This window comes from Hyla sarda, chromosome 13, assembly GCF_029499605.1.
Source record: "Hyla sarda isolate aHylSar1 chromosome 13, aHylSar1.hap1, whole genome shotgun sequence".
NCBI classification, from domain to species: Eukaryota; Metazoa; Chordata; class Amphibia; order Anura; family Hylidae; genus Hyla; species Hyla sarda.
Genome location: NC_079201.1, coordinates 11,790,766 through 11,813,263, shown reverse-complemented (window position 1 = coordinate 11,813,263; position 22,498 = coordinate 11,790,766). Strand labels below are relative to the sequence as shown.

The following is a 22,498-nucleotide window of genomic DNA, read 5'->3' as shown; positions in this document are numbered from 1 at the left end:
TGTCACCTTACTGTTCAGTTTCTGACCAAAAGAACTAAACGTTATAATCATTATGCAAATTAAGCGCTCCAGTGTACTGATGACCTCCGACCCGGCAGTGATTTGTAACCGGGCATGTACCTGTATGTATTTAAATCAGTCCAAATGTGAACCTGTAATACCCCCTGACTGACGAAGAAGGGTTCGAAACCTATGTGTTGCACCCCTAATCTTTGTACCAATAAAGCCAATTTGTTTTTACCAAAACTTTTGGCTCATTGGTTTCCTGGGATCTGACGCCATCAAACTCGTCCAAACTCTTTATTTTCCTCGATTTATCATCCCCATGCCATAGAGTTGAGGAGAACAGTGCTGGAATGCTGGTGTCCTCACCTGTCAGGTCCTGGGGCTGGTGTGTGAGGTCCTGGGGACCTGACAGGTTCTCACATCCATCATGCAACAGACAAACAAAGAGCAATGATAAGAGAAAACTCACCAAAGGCGCAACGCTCATCAGGCATTAAAGGGGTACTCCAGGGGAAAACAGTATTTTTTTTTCTTCTTCAAATAAACTGGTTAGAAAAGGAAACATATTTGTAAATTACTTCTCTTAAAAAAAATCTTAATCCTTCCAGTACTTATCAGCTGCTGTAATGAACCACAGGAATTTATTTTCTGTCTGACCGCAGTGCTCTCTGCTGACACCTCTGTCCGTGTCAGGAACTGTCCAGAGTAGGAGAGGTTTGCTATGGGGAATTGTTCCTGACACGGACAGAGGTGTCAGCAGAGAGCACTGCGGTCAGACTGGAAAGAACTACACAACTTCCTGTAGTGCATACAGCAGCTAAGTACTGGAAGGATGGAGATTTTTTAATAGAAGTAATTTACAAATCTGTTTAACTTTCTGTTACCCCTTTAAACAATTTCTGCAAAACGGATCCATCCTTCCAGTACTTATCAGCTGCTGTTTGCTCCACAGGAAGTTGTGTAGTTCTTTCCAGTCTGACCACAGTGCTCTCTGCTGCCACCTCTGTCTGTCTCAGGAACTGTCCAGAGTAGGAGCAAATCCCCATAGCAAACCTATCCGGCTCCGGACAGTTCCTAAAATGGACAGAGGTGTCAGCAGAGATCACTGTGGTCAGACAGAAAGGAAATTCAAGAAGATAAGAACTTCCTGTGGAGCATACAGCAGCTGATAAGTACTGGAAGGGTTAAGATTTTTTAATAGAAGTAATTTACAAATCTGTTTAACTTTCTGGCACCAGTAGATATATAAAAATATTGTTTTCCACCAGAGTACCCCTTTAATGATAGAGATATTAGGCAGGGAAAGTACGGAAGATACTCCTCCCAACGCTCTAAGTCGATCAATATCTCTCTCACTCCTGATCGATACAGGATAACAAATTGGCGCTACTGGGACCCAATATAACGTGATGGATGGAAAAGGCTGTTGTACTGTCCAATGTACATGTTTCATCAGGTACGATTAAAGTGATATAAAATGGGTTTAAAAGGGCACTCCAGAGGGGGAAAAATGTTTTAAAATCAGAGGGTGCCCGAAAGTTAAACAGATTTGTAAATTACTTCTATATAAAAATCTTAATACTTCCAGTACTTATCAGCTGCTGTATGCTCCAGAGGAAGTTGTGTAGTTCTTTCCAGTCTGACCACAGTGCTTTCTGCTGACCCCTCTGTCCATGTCAGGAACTGTCCAGAGAAGGAGAGGTTTGCTATGGGGATTTGGACAGTTCCTGACATGGACAGAGGTGTCAGCAGAGAGCTCAGATTGGAAAGAACTATGCAATTTATTGAGGAGCATACAGCAGCTGATAAGTACTGGAAGGATTAACATTTTTATATAGAAGTAATTTACAAATCTGTTTAACCACTATATATATATATATATATATATATATATATATATATATATATATATATATTATTATTATTATTATTATTTATTATTAATAAAAAAAAAATATATATATATATATATATATATATATATATATATTTTTTTTTAATATATAGTTTATACGCTGTAGCTTACAAGATGGGATTGGGTATACTGAGTAAATGAGGCAAATAACAGGAAAGCAGATCTATAGGAAAGGATTAGTCAGAACACGAAACCGAAAAACTTTACTGCTGTTTGCGTTTTTGCTTTACCCAAAAAATAAAAGGCTGCAGGCTTGTTGTTGGTCACTGGAGCTGAATCATGCAAAAAATATGTCATCGCCTTTTTGTTTCCTTGAATGTTTTATGTTTTTTTATTTTTTTACAAGATGTTGGAAAAATAATTTCATAAAGCTGTAAAGTACTAAACTTTCCAGTGGTACAATTCTGACTAATGCTAAAGGGAGGGAAGGCAGAAGGTGTTGTGGATTAGGGATTTATTTTATTACCTTAATGGGCACTCTCTTAAAAATAAATTTTTGCTATTGCACTCCTTATGGTAAATAAAAAATATTTCTAATATACTTTGTTAAAAAACAATGAAGTTTTCTATGTTTTATTTGTGCTTAAAAAAAGCTCAAGAGCACATTTTCCCCCATCTCATTCACAGACTTAGGACCGAAGTCCAAACACAGGAAGTGCTGCCTGGAGTGCTGAGGGGGGTGTGTCCAACCAACAGCATGTGGCACATAAGTGTGAGAGGAGCTATGATTGGATGAGGTTGGACACCCCCCCCTCAGCACTCCAGGCTGCACTTTCTGTGTTTGGACCTCGGTCCTAAGTCTGTATATAAGATAGGGGAAAATGTGATTTTGAGCTTTTTTGAAGCACAAATAAAACATAGAAAACTTCATTGTTTTTTTAAACAAAGTATATTAGAAATATTTCTTATTTACATAAGGAGTGCAATAGCAAAAATGTATTTTTAATGAGAGTTACTCTTGCCAGATTTATACATATTTGTAAATTACATCTATTTAAAAATCTTTAAAAATGTTACTTAGTACCTAAATGTTATGTTACACAGTACCTAATTCTGATCGTGTACATAGAAATTTAATGTCTATCACCTATATCTCTCTTACAAATACCTTCTGTCTGTTGTTCACTTGGTTTGTCATTCTGTGCTCTGGAGGGGATGTGTCCTCACTCACCATGCATTCACTTCCTCCCTGAGTCTCCTGTGCTGTGTCTCTTCATCCAATCATTGCAGGCTGCTCTGTAACCCCCTCCTCTCTGTTTTCATGCTGCAATCTGATAGGACAGGAGTGAATACAGAGGAGTGTTAGTCCCGCCCTTACTTCCTGGACTTTGTCAGAGCCTGTGCTTCAGCTGGGACAATGATGATGCTGCCGCTGGACAGGATTATGTTCTGGATGCTATGGGGACCCCTAGTGGTCGTTTTTATAAGCCATGATTTCTATAAATAGGAGGTAAAAAATATTTGAGACGTATATTAGATAGGTTCATGTTTGGCCAAGATGTACAACATATCAAATGGTTTTTGATTCTAACATTGCCCATTTAAGCCTTCCAGTACTTATCAGCTGCTGTATGCTCCAGAGGAAGTTGTGTAGTTCTTTCCAGTCTGACCACAGTGCTCTCTGCTGACACCTCTGTCCGTGTCAGGAACTGTCCAGAGTAGCAGCAAATGCCCATAGCAAACCTCTCCTACTCTGAACAGTTCCTGACACGGACAGAGGTGTCAGCAGAGAGCAAGGCTGGAAAGAACTACACAACTTCCTGTGGAGCACACAGCAGCTGATAATTACTGGAAGGATTAAGATTTGTATATAGAAGTAATTTACAAATCTGTATAACTTTCTGGAGCCAGTTGATTTGAAAATATTTTTTCCTCCAGAGCGCCCCTTTAAAAGAGTCATACGCAATTATTAAAAGTTAAATAAATAAATCTTAAATTAAGACAATAATTGCAGATTTTAGCTGGACGTCAATAGGGAAATTATAACACTTCTTACCTACATGGCATTTTTTTTGGGGGGTGGGGGGTGCTTCTTTTCACCCCCTTAGTGATGTTTTTGGCGCAGTAGCAGTTTTTCAGAATGGGAGCATGCTGTGGGTATGTCTTTATTTTTTTTCTTGCGATAAAAAAATAAATAAATTGCTAAATAAAATGCCTGTATGTATGTTGGTGGTTTTTCTGGATTTTTTTTAAAGCCCCCTACTATAAAGCTGTCTTCCTAATGTCTTCCTAATTCAAATCCGCAAGAATATAAATCGTGTGTTAAATTTTTTCGGAATTCGGATGCGATAGCCAATTGAAGTTAATGGGGCTTTTTTTTCTCCGCTAAATGCATATTTGGTGCAAATTTCATGCAAAATGTGACATTTGCAATGAATACAGACACTTTTTATGTGCACTGTGTATGCAAATTCCACATGAATTACTCAGAAATACCAAATATGCTTAAAAGGGTACTCCACCCAAAAACACTTTATCCCCCATCCAAAGGATAAGGGATAACATGTCTGATTGCGTGGATCCCACCGCTGGGGACCCCCGCTATCTTCGGCGCAGCACCATAGTGAACTCCGCTCCGTGCCGGAAAACTGGCAACTACAGCTGCCACGCCCCCTCCATTCATGAACTATGTACCAGCCATGATGCCCCCTCACATGAATAGAGGGGGCGTGGTGTGACGTCACGAACACGGAACCTCCAAGCTTCCGTGTTCCACACGCCGCCGCTGCCGGCTTGGAGATCTGACCTCTTATCCCATATCCTTTGTATAGGGGATAAGATTTTTTTCCAGCTGAGTACCCCTTTAAAAAGATGCGATATTCCAGCCATATTAATGCGGCTGCGGAATTTACGCATCTGTGCTGAATTTCTGCGGTCTGAACATAACCCTACTATCCTCCCAAGAGCATGATTACGAAAGTTTTGTTATATAGGGTGCAATAAAGATGTACAAAGCGACCTGCAGAGTCTGTCACCAATCAGTGAGCCTCCAGCTGTTGCAAAACTGCTGTGTGCCAGCAGTACACACACAGATAATTCCTCCCTTACTTCTCTGGCCAATCACAGTACAACACATAACTGGGCTGATGATTTACATCAGTGTTTTCTCAACCAGTGTGCCTCCAGCTGTTGCAAAATTGCTGCATACCAGCAGTACACACACAGATAATTCCTCCCTTACTTCTCTGGCCAATCACAGTACAACACATAACTGGGCTGATGATTTACACCAGTGTTTTCTCAACCAGTGTGGCTCCTCCTGTTGAAAAACTACAACTCCCAGCATGCCGCATGCTGGGAGTTGTAGTTTTGCAACAGCTGGAGGCACACTGCTTTGAAAACACTGGTGTATCAGATTAACATGGCATTCAAATGGAAGGTTACGGTGAAATTTGATTTTTATTAAAGGAGTAGTGCAGTGAAACATAACTTATCCCCGCAGGAAGCCATGGCTAACCCACCTCCCATAGAGATACATTGAGGGGGCATGTCGGCCGCCGCTCCGTGCGGGGGTCTGCATGCCCCCTTCCTGCAGGCTGCTGCGGCCTCCGTTCAAGGGGATAAATTATATTTCACTACAGAAGTCCTTTAAAGGAGCGTCTGATCGTGGGGGGTCCGAAAGCTGGGACCCCCCGCGATCCCCTGTACAGGGTCCCGGCCTCTCCCATGCAGGAGGCGTGTCGAGCCGCAGCATGACGCATCGTTCGTGCATCCCCGACTCTCCCATAGAGCTGTATGGAGGGGACGCGTCTTCCACCAGTGGGTTCCAGTGGTCGGATCCTGCGGATAGGGGATAGGCGTCTAAGACCACACTACTCCTTTAACAGCATGTGTTCCATTTTTCTCCTGTTTCTGTTCTAGTACATAGATTTGGATATCGACATGTTTTGAGGACTTTGTCATCTTTTAAACTGCTAGTCCCTCAAAATTGTTCTTACATTTCAGAACATTTTGTCTACCGAACAAATGTCAGCAAAAATATTTGGCAACCTCCAGACGACACAGTCTACTGTCATCTGAGGAGAATGAGCCGTGCGTTTAAGAAGTGAGTGTAAACTAGGTGCTCTGCTGTCTCTCTATACTTTTGCACCAAGTCCGTATGATTCTACCCTAAAAACTGCCCTGTCCTCCTCATCTACAGTCTGAGTTGCCCTCCATGTATGCTCTCCTCACTGTCCACTTTTTGAGATGTTGTGTTCAACTCCCTGTCCCCCTTGCTGCTATAGATAAGACAGTGGTCTCCAAACCATGGCCCTCCAGATCTTGCAAAACTACAACACCCAGCATGCCCGGACAGCCAACGGCTGTCCGGGCATGCTGGGAGTTGTTGTTTTGCAACATCTGGAGGGCCACAGTTTAGACACCATTTATCTAAGGGTACGTTCACACAAAGGCCGATTCCGCTTACAGCAAGATAGGGGATAAGGTGTCTGATCGTGGGGGTCCCGCCTGTGGGTGGGGGCAACATTGTTTGTTAGGTCACTGCTGCGCCCCTCGCCACACACCCCTCAAAGAAAGTCTATGGGAGGGAGCGTGATGGCGGTCACGCCCCCTTCCATAGACTTGCATTGTGGGGTGAGGCGTGACTTCACGACCCCACCCGCCCGCTCAAAGCGTTCTGAACAAAATTTTCCGGGCACTTGGGCGACGGACTACTCCTTTAAAGAGAATCTGGCAGCTGTTTGTCCCAAACTAAACCCAATATACTGGGTTTAAGTGTGGGTGAAAAGCTGTAAAATGAGGGATCACTTACTTTAACCCCTTCCCGACCTATGACATACCTGTACGTCATGGGTGGCAAGGTGTTCCCGACCCATGACATACAGGTACGTCATGGACATTACTGCCGCTACTCGCAGCACCCCGCAGCGCCCGGAAAGATGGTGGCTATCACTGATAGCCAGCCATCTTACCGTGCGACCACGGGGGGTTTCATCCCCCATCCCCCCCCAGCGATCGCTGCTATCAGCTGGTCAAATCTGACTAGCTGATAGCAGCGTTTCGCTATGAAAATACTTAGCAGCGCGGTGTGTAAGTCCCGATCACGGGGATCGGGACACACACCGCTCTGCTAAGTGTCCCTGACCCGTCCCCCGGCGTCACTTACCCGTCGGATCGGTGTCCCGAGCGGTCCCGGCGTCCTCCGTGCGGTCCCGGCGTCCTCCATGCGGTCCTGGCTGCGCTGCGTCCCGGAGGTGAGTTTCCGGCAGCAGTGCGGCATCTTCATTGGCAGCAGTGAGATCGCCGTAAAGCGATCTCACTGCTGCCTCTGAGAGTTTCAAAACTGCAACTCCCAGCATGCCCAGACAGCCTTTGGCTTTCTGGGCATGCTGGGAGTTGTAGTTTTGCAACATCTGAAGGTCCACAGTTTGGAGACCACTGTATAATGGTCTTCAATCTGTGCTCTTCCAGATGTTGCAAAACTACAAATCTCAGCATGCTCAGTCTGTCCAGGCATGCTGGGAGTTGTAGTTCTCTAACATCTGGAAGAGCACAGATTGGAGACCATTATACAGTGGTCTCCAAACTGTGGACCTCCAGATGTTGCAAAACTACAACTCCCAGCATGCCCAGACAGCCCAGGCATGCTGGAAGTTGTAGTTCAGCAACATCTGATCCTTCAGATATTGCCGAACTACAACTTCCAGCATGCCTTGGCAGTCTGGGCATGCTGGGAGTTGTAGTTTTGCAACATCTGGAGGCACACTAGTTGGGAAACATTGTCCGTTTCCTACCTCAGTGCCTCCAGCTGTTGCAATTGTTGCAAAACTATAACTCCCAGCATGCACTGACAGACCATGCATGCTGGGAGTTGTAGTTTTGCAACAGCTGGAGGCACACTGGTTTGGAAACACTAAGTTTGGTTGCAAAACACTTGAAAGTTTATTACTTAACTTAGTGTTTCCAAACCAGTGTTCCTCCAGCTGTTGCAAAACTACAACTCCCAGCATGCACGGACAGCCAAAGGGCATGCTCGGAGTTTGCAACAGCTGGATGTTTGCCCCCTCCCCCCAATGTGAATGTACAGGGTACACTCACATGGGCGGAGGTTTACAGTGAGTGCTGCAAGTTTGAGATGGCGCAAATTTTGCGCTGCAGCTCAAACTTCCAGCGGCAAACTTGCTGTGAACCTCTGCCCATGTGACTGTACCCTAAAAACACTACACTACACTGACACTAACCTAAAATAAAAAGTAAAAAACACTACATATACACATACCCCTACACAGCCCCCCTCCCCCCAAAAAATGAAAAACGTCTGGTACGCTACTGTTTCCAAAACGGAGCCTCCAGCTGTTGCAAAATAATAACTCCCAGTATTGCCGGACAGCCATTGACTGTCCAGGCATGCTGGGAGTTTTGTAACAGCTGGAGGCACCCTGTTTGAGAATCACTGGCGTAGAATACCCCTATGTCCACCCCTATGCAAATCCCTAATTCAGGCCTCAAATGCGCATGGCGCTCTCTCACTTTGGAGCCCTGTCGTATTTCAGGGCAACAGTTTTGGGACACATATGGGGTATCGCCGTACTCGGGAGAAATTGCCTTACAAATTTTGGGGGGCTTTTTCTTCTTTAACCCCTTATGAAAAGGTGAAGTTGGGGTCTACACCAGCATGTTAGTGTAAAAAAATAAATTTTTTACACTGACATGCTGGTGTTGCCCTATACTTTTCATTTTCACAAGAGGTAAAAGGGAAAAAAGACCCTCTAAATTTGTAACGCAATTTCTCCTGAGTACGGAGATACCCCATATGTGGGCGCAAAGTGCTCTGGGGGCGCACAACAAGGCCCAGAAGGGAGAGTGCACCATGTACATTTGAGGTGATTTGCACAGGGGTGGCTGATTGTTACAGCAGTTCTGACAAACGCAAAACAATAAATATCCATATGTGACCCCATTTTGGAAACTACACCCCTCACGGAATGTAATAAGGGGTGCAGTGAGAATTTACACCCCACTGGTGTATGAAAGATTTTTGGAACAGTGGTCTGTGAAAATGAAAAATAAAATTTTTGATTTGCACAGTCCACCGTTTCAAATATCTGTCAAACGCCAGTGGGGTGTAAATGCTCACTGCACCCCTTATTACATTCCATGAGGGGTATAGTTTCCAAAATGGGGTCACATGTGGGGGGGGTCCACTGTTCTGGCACCATAGGGGCTTCCTAAATGGGATATGCCCCCCAAAAACCCTTTCAGAAAAACTCACTCTCCAAAATCCCATTGTCGCTCCTTCCCTTCTGAGCCCTCTACTGCGCCCACCCAACATTTTACATACGCATATGAGGTATTTCCTTACTCGAGAGAAATTGGGTTACAAATTTTAGGGTGATTTCTCTCCTTTTACCCCTTGTAAAAATTAAAAAATTGGGTCTACAAGAAAATGCGAGTGTAAAAAATGAAGATTTAGAATTTTCTCCTTCACTTTGCTGCTATTCCTGTGAAACACCTAAAGGGTTAAAACACTTACTGAATGTCATTTTGAATACTTTGGGGGGTGCAGTTTTTATAATGGGGTCATTTATGGGGTATTTCTAATATGAAGATCCTTAAAATCCACTTCCAACCTGAACTGGGCCCTGAAAAATTAAGATTTTGAAAATCTTGAGAAAAATTGGAAAATTGCTGCGGAACTTTGAAGCCCTCTGATGTCTTCCAAAAGTAAAAACTTGTCAATTTTTTAAGGCAAACACAAAGTAGACATATTGTATATGTGAATCAATATGTAATTTATTTGGAATATCCATTTTCCTTTCAAGCAGAGACTTTCAAAGTTAGAAAAATGCTAAATTTTCAAAATTTTCATGAAATTTTTAGATTTTTTACCAAGAAAGGATACAAATATCAGTGAAATTTTACCGATAAAATAAAGTAGAATATGTCACGAAAAAACAATCTCGGAATCAGAATGATAAGTAAAAGCATTCCAAAGTTATTAATGTTTAAAGTGACAGTGGTCAGATTTTCAAAAAATGCCCAGGTCATGAAGGTGAAAATGGGCTGGGTCATGAAGGGGTTAATTAGTGCCTTCTGGGCAGACTTATATATGTCAATAGTTTTATTTATATTGTGCTCTAGTGCGCAATGGAGGCAAGGAGCCGACTCGCCAAGCTCCCCTACCTCATCAATGTTCACTTCCTGGACCGCCCCCATAGGTCACGTGAGAGCCCAAAGTGTGTAGCGCGGGAGCAAAGGGCTCAACTGCTCACCCAGGCAAAGGGGACGGGCCAGGAAGTGAATGTTGATGAGTTAGAGGAGCTTGGTAAGCCGGCTCCCTGCCTCCAATGCGCACTGGAGTGCAATATGAATAAAATGATCAACATACATAAGTCTGCACAGGAGGCACCAATAAAAGTAAGTGACCCCTCATTTTACAGCATTTCACCCACAATATAACCCGGTATATTGGGTTTAGTGCAAATGAACCAGCTGTCAGATTCTCTTTAATGTCTGCACTGACATTATCCCATTCACTACAGCGCAGTCCCGGGACTTCTACCACACAACGGAAACTTCCAACTTGAATAAAGCAGTAGAATAATTATTATTTTTTTGGGCAGCTACCAGTTTAGACTGATATAAGTACTAGGTAAAATGGTGTCTGAGAAGGTAGTTAGGGGAGAAAAAATTACTATGGTACAGTTTTTAGAAAGTTGCCAATCCTAAATATACCTTAAGATCCCCAACCAAGTCCATGGGACTTCTGGTACCTTAGTTCATAAGTTTCGCTCTGCATCTCCTTGTAAGTGCGTCAGTCTGGCTTGCAAACCACACCTCTCCTGCAAGCCATGCCCATCTCACAAAGTCACACCCTTACTTTAAGGCCACATCCTCTTATGTTTTCAACCCTTAAAGCCATGCTCCCTACTATTTTCAGCCTACAATCTCTTTATCACAAGCCCCACCAGAGGACAGGATATGAGGATGAGATATGTGGACAGGATATGAGATTGGGATATGAAGACGGGATATGAGGTCGGGATATGAGGACGGGATATGAGGTCGGGATATGAGGTCGGGATATGAGGACGGGATATGAGGACGGGATATGAGGACGGGATATGAGGACGGGATATGAGGACGGGATTTGAGGACGAAATATGAGGACGGGATATGAGGACGAGATATGAGGACAGTATATGAGAATGGGATATGAGGACGTGATATGAGGTCGGGATATGAGAATGAGATATGAGGACGGGATATGAGGACGAGATATGAGGACAGTATATGAGGATGGGATATGAGGACGTGATATGAGGTCGGGATATGAGGATGGGATATGGGGACGGGATATGAGGTAGGGTTATAATGGCAGGATATAAGGATGAGATATGAGAACAGGATATGAGGACTGGATATGAGGTTGGGATATGAGGATGAGATATGGAGACGGCATATGAGGTTGGGATATGATGATGAGATATGAGGATGGGAAATGAGGATGAGATATGTGGACTGCATATGGGGACGGGATATGAAGTTAGGATATGGGGACGGGATATGAAGTCAGGATATGGGGACAGGATATGAGGACAGGATTAGAGGACAGGATATAAGGTCGGGATATGAGGACAAGCTCTTCTTGCTACGTTGCTTTTCCTCTCTCACAAGGATTAAGTAGCAAAAACAAGCAACCTCGGGTAATCTGCTAGTATTTAATAAGCAGTAGTCAGTAGTTCACCAATCCTTAATAAATAAAAGTCCAAGTCTAAGGGCTCATTCACTCTACGGAATCTCCTTCCAGAAATTTTCCAGGCGGAGATCCCATCTGTGGCGGCACCGGCAGACCAAGCCAGCGCTAGGACCCCTCAGGAAGGCACCATCTCCATAGACGGCAATGCATTTCTGAGCGGATTATGGCCTCTTAATAACAATATCTGGCACTTCTTATGCCTTCAAGAACTATCGGACTAGAACAAAAGCCAAAATTAAGAATCTTCTAAACTCCTCATCACTCTTATCTACTGGGGCTCCAGCTATTGTCATAAGCCGAGGGAGGCATATACAGTGACCCTCTTGTTAACCCTTTTCAAGCTGCTATAAAGGGTTAATATAGACAGACAACCACTTTATTATATTTAGTCTTTATTACAAGACCTCATGCAGTATTAATCTAAACCACTAGAGGGAGACAAAACATCACCAACCTATTTCCAGCTAAAAACTTCTCAACTACTTTTGCCTAATACCAGAACAGTTCTTTATCTATCCTAAGATCTCAATCAACCTGATTTAAAGTGACAGAATCACCTAAAAAATGTTTTTCATCGATTAGAGACGGATACTGAAGCCTGTTCTTTTTTTCAAGTCTGTTTCTAAATTCTGATTGTGATTTTATTTTTTATTTCACTTTTAGGGGGGCGGCCATCTTGCCTGAGCTGTTTTTAACAGCATTTAGAGGTATGCTTTACAGCAGGACCCATGGACATAGACGACAGTAGACAGGAGCTGTCCAAGTCACGTGAATTGAAAAACGTTATTGGGCATTTGACCTTTTCAGAGGTAATTTTTACGGGGTGGGGAATGCTGATCTGTGAGCAACATCTATTGTGTGCATCTCTGTTATCTATACACTGGTGCCAACTTACACTGTACTTCTGTGTGTGATAATAAGAAGGAGATTGTGAGCTGTACAGAACAAGAAGTCTCAGCTTAGTTTTAGGCCTGCAAGTCTTATCAAAGCACAGCAAAGCCCTGGCAATCATTTTGTTCCGAACGCTTGGAGCGGGCGACAGGGTCGTGACGTCATGGCCACGCCCTCTCGTGATGTCACGCCACGCCTCCTCAATGCAAGTCTATGGGAGGGGGCGTGGCGGCCGTTAGCCGTTTATGGTGCCCCGTGTGTTCCGCTGACGATCACTTACCTGTCCTCGGGGCTCCAGCGCGTCCTCTTCTGGATCCCTTGCATTGTCGGCGCTCTCCATCGTCGTCACCCTGTCGCTGTGCACGCCGTGCCGTCATCCAATAGGAGCGGCGTGCGTAGCGACATGATGGTGATGACGGAGAGCAAGGATGCCGGTGAAGCAGAGGCCTTGCCGGAGCGTCGGGGACACCCTGGGGACACGGCGACAGCGATGGAAGGCGACATCCAGGGCAGCGGTGACGAGCAGTGACGGTCCGGAGCGGCGGGGACACGTGAGTATAACCTCCAATACCAGTGGTCTTCAACCTGCGGACCTCCAGATGTTGCAAAACTACAACTCCCAGCATGCCCGGGCAGCCGTTGGCTGTCCGGGCATGCTGGGTGTTGTAGTTTTGCAACATCTGGAGGTCCGCAGGTTGTAGATCACTGTCCTATTCTTTACAGTGCACGGATCCCTCAACATACGGGGGTTTCAACAAACGAGGGTCCATTTGGAACGGATTACTATCGTATGTTGAGGGACCACTGTATATATAAAGGCTGAAAGCAGGAAGTTAGTCAGGGTGTGGCTGAGACCACATGGAGCACTTGGGTTCCCTGTACAGCTCTGCAGACTGCAGAGGGAGCAGGCACAAGTAATGCATGTCAGAGCATAGTGAGCGCATGCTCAATAAAAGCATGAGAAAAAGAGAGACCTACTACGAGTCTGTCGATACTGTAAGTGTCCATGCTTCACAGGTGAGTGCCACAGCATATTTTCTTCTAAGGATATTGATCGATGACTTTTAGTGGAAACTTTATGACTTAAAGGGGTACTCCTGTGGAAAACTTTTTTTTTTTTTTTTTGTTTTAATTCAAATGGTGCCAGAAAGTTAAACAGATTTGTAAATGACTTCTATTAAAAAATCTTAATCCTTCCAGTATTTATTAGCTGCTGAATACTACAGAGGAAATGGCTTTCTTTTTGGAACACAGAGCTCTCTGCTGACATCATGACCACAGTGCTCACTGCTGACATCTCTGCCCATTTTAGGAACTTTCCAGAGCAGCATATGTTTGCTATGGGGATTTTCTCCTACTCTTGACAGTTCCTGAAATGGACAGAGATGTCAGCAGAGAGCTCTGTGTTCCAAAAAGAAAATAATTTTCTCTGTAGTATTCAGCAGTTAATAAGTACTGGAGGGATTAAGATTTTTTAATAGAGGTAATTTACAAATCTGTTTAACTTTCTGGCACCAGTTGATTTAAAAAATAAAAGGTTTTCCACCGGAGTACCCCTTTAAGAACACACGCTGTATACTGTGTGGGAGCAATTTATGTGGACGGTGCTGGCTGTATTCTGGATTTCTCTTTTCTGATCAATACCTAATTATATATTAGCAGAGCAGAGAGGCTAATGTGCTTCCACAGGACTCTCAGTACTAAAATTAGAAGCTGAAATAAGTACACGTGTCCTGGAGCGCGCTCATCTTACTGTACACACTAAACCAAAATGGTACCAATAAAAAATCTACAGAACACGGTGCAAAAAATGGATCAGAATAGATCAATTGTAACAGGGTTATCTGGAGACCTACAGATAAAGTACCCCACATGGTGTGGAATGTACTTAGTTGCCCTGGCTTCTTCCTGCCCTTCTTCTTAGCTCCCCAGTGCACTGCTCTTTTCTGCCACCCAACCCATTGAAGCACACCTGAGCTGCCTTCCATACTGTGCTGCAAACAATAGACCAGTGTTTTCTAACCAGGGTGCCTTCAGCTGTTGCAAAACTACAATTCCCTGCAAAATTATCTCCCTCCCACCCAGCGGTCGCTCCACCCATTGAAGGAGACAGGCTTCCTTTCAACACCTGACTATTGATGTAATGTCTCGGGCCGCACTGCAACCTGGGAAAACCTGAGACAACACTCCTTATGTGATTTTTGCCCCAATGTTTATTTTTAACAGCATACAAAATAATTGCGAGACCACCATCAAACACAGGTACAGACACCATATTCTGAACTACTCTAACTTTACAGCCCCCCCAGGTATAGTCAAATAAAAAAAATTCCCGCGAGATTCTCCATGCGGACATTCCGACGTGTAAACATTGCCTTGAAAAAGATGGAATACATGTAGAATTCCGCACGATTTCCGGAACTTCCGCACCAATTCCGCACAAATTTATTCCCCATTGACTTTGATGGGATTCCGCAGCCGAAGTCCGGAAAAATATAAGGCCAGACTTCTATTTTTCCGTAGCACGGAAAGCGGGATTTGCGCATCAAACATTCCGCAGCTGAAAAGTGAAGGGGCAATAAATTTACGCGGAATTCCGTGCAGATAGTTAATGCGGAATTTCCGTCGTGTGAATGCGGCCTAAGGCTTTGTTCACACGGGCGGAACGTGGGCGGAATGTACACAACGAATATTCCGCTGCAGCAGAGTCCCATTGATTCCAATGGGATTCTGCTGCACCGTTCACATGGCAGAATTTTCGCCCCAGATGTTTCTCCCGCGGAAATTCCGATCCTGGATAGACAAGTCTATTCTTTCTGCAGAGTCCGCAAAGAAATTTCATTGCCGTCTATCAGACGGCGCATTTCAGAGCGGTCCTTGCGTCTGCCGGATCGGAAAAATTTGCAAAATGTCCGCACGTGTTTTCTGTGCGGACATTCCGCTCATTTTCCTAACGTGTGAACATAGCCTTAAAGGGATTTCTTTTAAATCAACTGGTGGCAGAAAGTTAAACATATTTGTAAATTACTTCTATTAAAAAATCTTAATCCTTCCTATACTTATTAGCTGCTGAATACTACAGAGGAAATGCTTTTCTTTTTGGAATGCTCTCTGATGACATCACAAGCACAGTTCTCTCTGCTGACATTATTATAATAATAATAACGCTTTATTTATTGTTGTCCTTAGTGGGATTTGAACCCAAGTCCCCAGCACTGCAGGGCAGCAGTGCTAACCACTGAGCCACCATGCTGCCCTTAGCATACATCTGCTATGCATCTGCTATGCATACTTCCGCTATGCATGGTTGCTAAAATGGACGGAGATGTCAGCAGAGAGCACTGTGCTCGTGATGTCATCAGTGTTCCAAAAAGAAAGGAATTTCCTCTGTAGCATTCAGCAGCTAATAAGTACTGGAAGGATTAAGATTTTTGAATAGAAGTAATATACAAATATGCTTAACTTTCTGCCACCAGTTGATTTAAAAGAAAAAAGGTTTTCACCGGAGTACCCCTTTAATGCAGGGTGCTTAGTTAATTGTATTATTCTGAACCACCAGTAGGGAGCGCATCTAGACTGTCAGATTTGTTTTTTCATGTGCCATCCAAACTACAAACGTAGAAAAAGGAAGCAGAAATCTTCCACACATTGTGTCTCCAGCTGTTGCTAAACTACAACTCCCAGCATGCCCGGACAGCCTTTGGCTGTCCGGGCATGCTGAGAGTTGTAGTTTTGCAAGATCTGGAGACATCCAAACATGTGTCAAGTCATAATAGCCAAAATGTTACACAATTATGCGGTCAAGCGACTGGAAAAAAACAAGATAATTATTTTTCTTTAATTATTACATTTTTTTCTACTTTACACTAAACTCAAAGCCGATTCATGTCTTTATTAGTGTGAAAATACAAAAATATTGATGTTCAAAATTATGCACAGGGTTGCCCTAGGCAATATTAGGCTACGTTCACACGGGGGAATATCCGCCAATCTGCGCAAATTCCGGTAACATTTGGGCCAAATTCCATGTTCTCAAAACACAGAATTCTGCTGAAATTTACTTCAATGGGATTCCGTCATGGAATGCCGCAGAATTGAAGGGGTACTCTGGTGGAAAACATTTTTTTTAAATTAGGGATCGACTGATATTGATTTTTTTACAGCCGATACCGATATTCTGCAAACTGTCCGGCCTATAGCCGATAACTTATGCCGATATTTCATGCATTTCAGGACCCCCTGCCTGTCCTGGTGTCCTGAGTGCAACCACCGAGGCTGCACGATCCCCCTGCCTATCCTCTGGCCACATACTGCCGCTGCTGCCCCATTGCCTCCCCCGTCCTCTGGCCACATACCGCCGCCACCGCTGCCCCATCGCCTCCCCCATCCCTGGTGTTATAATTACCTGTTCCCGGGGACTGCGCTACTTCTGGCTGCGGCGGCATCCTGCGCTGTCACTTTGCACACTGACGGTGAAGTCACATTGAGGACTTCACTCGTCTTTGCGCAGCGCACAGCAACAGTGCAGGACGCCGCAGGAGCCAGAAGTAGCGCGGACCCCGGGAACAGGTAATTATAACACTAGGGATGGAGGAGGCGATGGGGCAGTGGCGGCGGCATGTGGCCAGAGGATGGGGGAGGCAATGGGGCAGCGGTGGTGGTATGTGGCCAGAGGATGGGGAGGCAATGCAGCAGCGACGGTATGTGGCCAGAGGATGGGGAGGCAATGGGGCAGTGGCGGTGGTATGTGGACAGTGGATGGGGGAGGCAATGGGGCAGCGGCGGCGGCATGTGGCCAGAGGATGGGGAGGCAATGGGGCAGCGGCGGTGGTATGTGGCCAGAGGATGGGGAGGCAATGGGGCAGTGGCGGTGGTATGTGGCCAGTGGATGGGGGAGGCAATGGGGCAGCGGCGGCGGCATGTGGCCAGAGGATGGGGGAGGCAATGGGGCAGCGGCGGTGGTATGTGGCCAGAGGATGGGGAGGCAATGGGGCAGCGGCGGTGGTATGTGGCCAGAGGATGGGGAGGCAATGGGGCAGTGGTGGCGGTATGTGGCCAGAGGATGGGGGAGGCAATGGGGCAGCGGCGGTGGTATGTGGCCAGAGGATGGGGAGGCAATGGGGCAGCGGCGGTGGTATGTGACCAGAGGATGGGGAGGCAATGGGGCAGTGGTGGCGGTATGTGGCCAGAGGATGGGGGGAGGCAATGGGGCAGTGGCGGTGGTATGTGGCCAGAGGATGGGGAGGCAATGGGGCAGTGGCGGCTGTATGTGGCCAGAGGATGGGGAGGCAATGGGGCAGCGGCGGTGGTATGTGGCCAGAGGATGGGGAGGCAATGGGGCAGTGGCGGTGGTATGTGGCCAGTGGATGGGGGAGGCAATGGGGCAGCGGCGGCGGCATGTGGCCAGAGGATGGGGGAGGCAATGGGGCAGCGGCGGTGGTATGTGGCCAGAGGATGGGGAGGCAATGGGGCAGCGGCGGTGGTATGTGGGCAGAGGATGGGGAGGCAATGGGGCAGTGGTGGCGGTATGTGGCCGGAGGATGGGGGAGGCAATGGGGCAGCGGCGGTGGTATGTGGCCAGAGGATGGGGAGGTAATGGGGCAGTGGCGGCGGTATGTGGCCAGAGGATGGGGAGGCAATGGGGCAGTGGCGGCGGTATGTGGCCAGAGGATGGGGAGGCAATGGGGCAGTGGCGGCGGTATGTGGGCAGAGGATGGGGAGGCAATGGGGCAGCGACGGTATGTGGCCAGAGGATGGGGAGGCAATGGGGCAGCAACGGTATGTAGCCAGAGGATGGGGTAGGCAATGGGGCAGTGGCGGTGGTATGTGGCCAGAGGATGGAGAGGAAATGGGGCAGTGGCGGTGGTATGTGGCCAGAGGATGGAGAGGAAATGGGGCAGTGGCGGTGGTATGTGGCTAGAGGATGGGGAGGCAATGCGGCAGCGGCGGTATGTGGCCAGAGGATAGGCAGGGGGATCGGGCAGTGGCGGTGGTTGGACTCAGGACCCCAGGACAGGCAGGGGGAGAGAAGCGGGCGGCTGCGGCGGCGGTCTCTGTCACCGTAAAAGCCGCTGCAGTTCATTGATTTAAAGCGCCCGCTTTATCGTCAAGGTAATTGCCGATACTGATAACTTAGAAAATCATGAATATCGGCTGATAATATCGGCCAAACCGATAATCTATTGATCCCTAGTTTTTTATCAACTGGTGCCAGAAAAATAAACAGATTTGTAAATGACTTCTATTTAACCCCTTAAGGACTCAGCGTTTTTCCATTTTTGCATTTTCATTTTCTCCTAATTTTTTCCTCATCACTTTCTAAAAATCATAGCGCTTTCAATTTTGCACATAAAATTCCATATTATGGCTTATTTGTTGCGCCACCAATTCTATTTTTGACTTTGGAATTTTTTTGCGCGTACGCCATTGACCATGAGGTTTAATTAACAATATGTTTTTATAGTTCGAACATTTACACACACGGCGATACCACAAATGTTTATTTTTATTTACACAGTTTTTTTTTAATGGGAAAAGGGGGGTGATTCAAATTTTTATTAGGGAAGGGGTTATATAACACTGCGCACACTGATCTTTTACCCTGATCCCTGCAAAGCCATAGTTTTGCATAGATCAGCGTTATAGGGGGTTGATTGCTCAAGCTTGTAGCTCAGGCTTGGAGCAATCAAACGCCGATCGGACACAACGGAGCAAGGTAAGGGGACCTCCGCTCGTGTCCTAGCTGATCGGGACATCGTGATTTTATCGCGATAGTCCCGATCAGCCCGACTGAGGTGCCGAGAAGCTTTTACTTTCATTTTAGACGCGGCGATCAACTTTGATCAACCCAGGGTCTCGGCTATCATTAGCAGCCGGGACCAACCCAGTATGATGCGGGGTCACGGCGTGACCCTGTTTTAATTACCGGGACCAGGCGCAGGGCGTACAGGTATGCCCTGCGTCCTTAAGAGGTTAAAAATCTTAATCCTTCCAGTACTTATCAGCTACTGTATGCCCCACAGGAAGTTCTTTTCTTTTTGAATTTATTTTCTGTCTGACCACAGAGCTCTCTGCTGACGCCTCTGTCCATGTCAGGAACTGTCCAGAGCAGGAGCAAATCCCCATAGAAAACCTATTCTGCTCTGGACAGGTGTCAGCAGAGAGCACTGTGGTCAGACAGAAAAGAAAGCCGCCACGCCCCCTCCTATAGACTTGCATTGAGGGGTGGAGCGTGACATCACACAGAGGCGGAGCCGCGATGTCACGATACTCCGGCCCTGTGATCGTGATTCATCAGATCCGGAGCTATGATAGCGAGGGTGCTGCATGAAAGATTGCGGGGGTCCCCAGTGGCGGGAACCCCACGATCAGGCATTTTATACCCTATACTTTGGAAAGGGGATAAGATGTCTTAGGGCCGGAGTACCCCTTTAAGTACAGGATATATTATGCAATGTTATGTTTGCTTGTTAAGGAGTAATGCTCTTAAATGAAGCCTCAGATGCTTTGTCACCATTCCTTAAGCACATACTGTTCCAGTAACACCTTCTTGAGGAAAATGCCTTTTACAATGTCCTGCATTAATGGACCCATGCTTTCGTGTTATTTACGCCAAATTCTGACCATGCTATTTGAATGTTGCAGCAGGAATGGAGACTCATCAGACCAGACGACGTTCTTCCAGTCTCCTTTGTCCAATTTTGGTGCCTGTGTGAGTTTTGGCTGTTCTTAGCTGACAGGAGTGGCCCCCGGTGTGATCTTATGCTGCTGTAGCCCATCCTCTTTAAAGATGGACGTGTTGTATATTCAGAGATGGTATTCTGCAGACCATGGCTGTAACTAGTGGTTATTTGAGTTACTGTTGCCGTTCTATCATCTCGAACCAGTCTGCCCATTCTAGATATTTTCTCTTTTCCGGACCATTCTCTGTAAACCCTAGAGATGATTGCTCATGAAACGCCCATTTGATCGGCGCTTTCTGAAATGCTCATCTTGTGCCAACAACCATGCCACATTCATAGTTACTTAAAGGGGTACTCCAGCCCTAGACATCTTATCTCCTATCCGAAGGATAGTGGATAAGGTGTCTGATCACTGGGACTCAACACTGGAACCCTGATGTTCAGATCATTATGTTCAGAACGAGGACTTTGGCCAGTCGTGGTTGTATCGTCATGCCACACCCCCTCCATTCATGTCTATGGGAGGGGGCGTGACTGCCGTCACGCCCCCTCCCATAAACATAAATGGAGGGGGCATGGCTTTACGTTACAACCACGGCCGCCCCAAAGCCAACGTTCTGAACATAATGATTAGAAGATCGCGGGGTGGGGGGGGGGTGTTTCAGCTGCCAGACCCCCCATGATCAGACATCTTATCCATAGGATAGGGTATAAGATGTCTACAGGCAGAATTCCCCTTTAAATCCCTATTTACAGAATAGGCCATCTGTCTACCAGCTAGAACAATGTTTGGAACATATATAGTAAGCCATCTATGAGATTTCTATTTCCAAGTCTCTACTGCAAAATCCCGGTCTGTCAGAGACTTTTCTAGTAAAAGAAAGTGGCGAGCGAGAGAAAAGCACCTTGGGGTTAAATTAATGAGCGGTGGAAGGTTAAACCGGTGCCGAACGCCATAAGAAAGTTCATTTCACATCTAATTAGCTAAGAGCGGTTTGTTCTTCTGAAGTGGAAAAGCACAATGAATTGTAGAATAAATCCGCAGGGAGCCATCCGATCCTCGCTCTCGCTATAGGCGTGAAGGAATGAGGGGGCTGTGAGGTTACCAGGCGGTATGGAAAGGGTTCACTGGTGTAAGCAAGTGATGGAAGAAATGATGGCAGGAAGGATGGAGTACAAACCCGGGAGCAAGAAGATACAAATAAGTAGCTGGAAGCAGATGCAAAAGGACCTCTGTATTAGGCATTAAACTCCCAAAGAAATTCAGAAAACGTTCTTAAAAAAACACCTGTGGTCAAGTCTTTATTGAATTCAGCAGATAATACCAATAACACGTTTTGGGGTTCAATTTCCCTTCATCAGGTACCAAGGAAATTCAGATGGCGTTCTTAAATTTTGAATTCAGCACTTAAAGGAGTACTCCGGTGCTCCAGCGCACCAGACGTCATGGCCAGGCCCCTCCCGTAGACATGACTGGAGGGAGCATGGTGTGACGTCACGACCACTGCCACAGGAACCCGGTATTTGTTTTGAACGCCTGGTGCTGCGGAGGTCGCGGGGCGCAATCTCTAGCATGGCACCCCAGTCATCTGTGCACAGAAAGAACTCCACCCGTGCGGATGACTGGCGACTACAGCCGCCACGTGGCATAATGTCACGAACGTGGAAGCTCCAAGTTTCAGTGTTCTGGACGCTGCCGCTGCCGGCCCGGAGATCGCGGGGGTCCCGCCGCTGGGGATCTTATCCTTTGGATAGGGGATAAGATGTCTAGCAGCGGAGTACCCCTTTATCACCAATAATGCGTTTCCGGCTTTAATTCTCCATCAGGTACCTAGGAAATAGAGTAGACATTTTTTCAATAAACATCTATGATCGAATCTTTATTGGATTCAGCAGATATCGAATCTTTATTGGATTCACCAAAAACGTGTTTAGGGGTTTTAATTTCATTTAATCAGATACCAATCTGATGAAGGGGATTTAAAACCCGAAATGTGTTATCTGCTGAATCCAATAAATCTTAGATGAGGTGTTCTGAATTTCCTTGGGTGTGCAGCGCCTATTATACAGTCATTTTGCATCTGTTTCCAATTGGTTCCACTACTGAATACTGACCTACAGGCTGAGCAACACCTCCAATCTATGGGTGAAATGCACATTTTAGGGAAGCATCCACTTTTTAAGCATGTCAAGATACCCCCTGTCTATAGGAGAATACACTTTTAAAGGGGTACTCCCCTGGAAAACTTTTTTTTTTTTAAATCAACTGGTGCCAGGAAGTTTAACGGATGTGTAAATGACTTC

At 45.8% G+C, this 22,498-nt stretch overlaps 1 protein-coding gene and 1 long non-coding RNA gene across 3 annotated transcripts in view; one reads left to right on the top strand and one right to left on the bottom strand.

Annotated features, from left to right (window-relative positions):
- Positions 1 to 3,186, bottom strand: part of RHBDF2 (rhomboid 5 homolog 2) — a 100,044-nt gene extending 96,858 nt beyond the window's left edge. Inside the window, exon 1 of one of the 2 annotated variants that reach the window (XM_056549852.1) lies at positions 3,093 to 3,186. The gene's annotated coding sequence lies outside the window, so the exon portion shown is untranslated. Of the gene's footprint in view, positions 1 to 3,029 lie in introns of both variants that reach the window. The other variant, XM_056549849.1, reaches the window with a different exon arrangement.
- A 49-nt stretch (positions 3,187 to 3,235) lies between these two features.
- LOC130297411 (uncharacterized) overlaps positions 3,236 to 22,498 on the top strand; it is a 66,045-nt gene continuing 46,782 nt past the window's right edge. The window contains exons 1-3 of the long non-coding RNA XR_008849514.1: positions 3,236 to 3,371; positions 5,867 to 5,966; positions 12,285 to 12,430. This is a non-coding gene — a long non-coding RNA (uncharacterized LOC130297411). The remainder of the gene's footprint in view (positions 3,372 to 5,866; positions 5,967 to 12,284; positions 12,431 to 22,498) is intronic.